Here is a 3,281-nt window from a genome sequence, read left to right as displayed (position 1 = left end):
CAGACTGATCCTGAACTTGAGTTGACTCTGCCCACTCCGCCATGCATCAACTGTAACGTTGGGCAACTCAGATGAGCCTCCCCGGGCTGCAATTTCTGCATCTGAATAAGGCCTCTGGGTTAGATGAAGCCATTGCAACAACCTGAATTTCCACATTTTGAACATTCTAAGAGAATATGCTTGCTTCTTGGAGAAATACTCACTGACGCATTTAGAGACAAAGAGGCACTGTGTGGACAACTTCCTCTCAAACAAGTCACAAAAAGAATGATAGCATGCAGATAGCTCGAAAGAATGTAAAACTAAACGTGACAAGATGTTAACATTTGGGAAATCTGGGTGAAGAATATCTCAGAACTGTATTATCCATGCATCTTATTCTATAGATCTGGAATCCCTTCCCCCTAAAACAGGTTTTGAATAAAGATCCACAAAAACTCCCTCCTTCCACCATCGCCGCCTGTGACTCCCCCTGAGCAGAATTGCTTCATGATACCATCTACAGTCTAGCGCTTCAGGCTGGCGAAGCCATCCTTGCTGGTGTTAACACAACAGGATTGGCTTTTCCAAGAGGGAGAAGGCTTCTAAAGTATCAATTGAGTCCTTGATGTACCAGAGGCCTTCACCATGAGGAAGACACAGCTTTCTCTTGTGAAGCAGCCATTCTCCCCCACCCCTCCCCCACTCATAGACTATGTACATGGTTCCACTCATCTTGAGACACCCCACTCACAAGACCCTTTTGTGTCTGCCAGACTTCCCAAGAATGCGGTGAATTTGCTGTCCCTGAATGTGGTCCATTAGCACAAAATTCCTCCATCTCTTTTTCCATCTGCACTTCCATCATCCATGCCCTTTTCTCCAATAGGCCACTTCAAAACAGGGCTGAAGAGGGAGCTGAGGAATGGCCAGGGCCAAAGAGAGGGCTATCATTCATGAAGTCGGCATGCTCTCAATGCATGGCCATGGTTTGGGGCCACCAACTGGGCAACAGACTCTGAGAGAAGCAAGTCAGCCAAGATCCACCCTCACAGGGCTTCCGCTGGAGAAGATGGGGGGGAGCTGCTCATCACAAGGATGCCCCATGTCCCAGAAGGGGTGCTGCATGGCTGTGTGGCGTCGAGTGGATTCCCACTCATGACAATCGCCCGTATGTCAGAGAAGAACCGTGCTCCATAGGGTGGCTGGTGGCTCATGGTTCAGAAGTAGATGGCAGGCATTTCTTTCGTGATGCCGCTGGGTGGATTCAAACCTCTCACTTTTCAGTTAACCACTGAGAGCACCTTTCTAGGGCTCCAACGGGTGCATGCTGAGGTCAAAGAAAGACTCTGAGGTCAAAGAAAATGCGGCTTTTACGCCCAGAAAGACTCTGAGGTCAAAAGACTCTGAGGTCAAAGAAAATGCGGCTTTTACGCCCAGACCTGAAAGATGAGAATTAGGGAACATCACAGAGCATACATACCCTGTGCATTGTGGCTTACCATTAGTCCTGTGAATTGCCTGTGAAACATATATTAGCTTGAACAGAGGTGTTAAATGTTCCTTAACACCACTAGCGCTGGAGCTTTTGGGAAACCAGTATCAGATATTTGGCCTCTTTACCACATTCTTTATAAAATGTATAAATTCTTCAAAACTATTTAGAAAGTGTATTACTGCATGCAGATAATCATCAGGCAGGGTTTGCCTCTGTAGATTATTAAAGCAAATTCCTTCATTTATTTTCTTTCAAATGCCCTTCATTGTTTCAAGAGGGCCAGGGAACCAACTCTAATTGGATTGGCTGATTTTTTAAAGATCAGCTGTAAGTTTATCAGCGATCTTGAGAAGCACTTTCAGGGACTGGTCATCTGGGTTCTAAAGGGAAGCGTCTGGGCCATCGATTGTGTCAGATGAAGCGCTCAAACCCTCCGGTGATAGGTAGGGTTGTCTGTGCCAACATAGCACCTATAAGAAAATATGGGTGGGGTTTAAACTGTCAATCAGGTTGCAGCTTGATGACATCTTTTGTGGCCAAACTGGTGACTGACCTTTTCTCTCTCTCTCTCTCTCTCTCTCTCTCTCTGCCTTCACCTTCCTGTTGGCAGCCACACTGAGACTTGCACGAGCCCCATGATGGGGCCACGGCCATCGGAGCCACACAACTCTGCACCCACTGGCCTGTGACCTTCCTGCCTTCTGCATCATTGCAGGTGGCTGTGTGAGTCTGAAGACGGACTTAGGGACTAGTATAGGACTTATGGACTTGAGTTGGACTGGGCTGGGATGTTTCATTGATGCACAATTATTTCTTGATACAAAGCTCTTTTAAAAAAATCATTTTATTGGGGGCTCTTACAACTGTCACAATCCATACATCAATTGTATCTGACATAGTAGTACATATATTCCATCATTCTTTTCTAGACATTTACTTTGCATTGAGCCCTTGGGATCAGCTCCTCCCTCCTCTGCTCTCACCAACCCTGATGGCCCCTTGATAGATTGTAGATTGTTAACTATTTTCAAATCTCACACCGACCGCTGCCCTCCTTCCCCTCTGGTTTCTGTTGTTCTTCCCCCTGGATGAGGGTGTGTGGTTATGTGCCATTCATTGCGATTGGTGCCTCCCTACCTACCTACCTCTCCCCACTTCCCACTACCCTTTTGGTATCTCTAGTCCCATTCCTGTTCCTGGGTGCCATGTGTTGTGAGTTTTATCTCTTGCTTGTACCTATGTACATGCTCCCGTCTAGTCTAGGTGGGGAAGTGGCATTGGGGTCATGATAGTGGGGGAGTGAGGAGGCCTCAAGAGATCAGAGGTATATTGAGTGACCCATCAGTGCTCTACTGCACCCTGAGTGACTCATCCCCTCCTTGCGACCCCTCTGTGTGGGGATGTTCCATTGTCCATAAATGGGCTTTGGTTCTCTGCTCCAACGCCCTTCCATTCTCACCAATGCATTTTTGTTTGTTTGTTTACAGTTTGTCGTGAATCTTCTGATGCCTATTGCCCGGTCTTGATGACACCTTACAATAACATCGGATGGTGTGCTTCTTCCATGTGGGCTTATTGCTTCGCTGTTAGATGGCCGCTTGTTTAACTTCAAGCCTTTAAGACCCAAGACACTATATCTTTTAATAGCTGGGCACCATCATCTGTCTTCACCACATCTGCTTATGCACCCATTTGTCTTCAGTGATCATGTAGGGGGTGGGTGGGTGGAGTGAGCATCACAGAATGCCAATGTGTTAGAACAAAGTGTTCTTGTATTGAGGGAAGGTATGAACCGAGATCTAAG

This window comes from Echinops telfairi, unplaced genomic scaffold (genome assembly GCF_000313985.2).
Source record: "Echinops telfairi isolate 266 unplaced genomic scaffold, ASM31398v2 ScPeMD7_2;HRSCAF=8, whole genome shotgun sequence".
NCBI classification, from domain to species: Eukaryota; Metazoa; Chordata; class Mammalia; order Afrosoricida; family Tenrecidae; genus Echinops; species Echinops telfairi.
Note: the sequence above shows the minus strand (reverse complement) of the source record.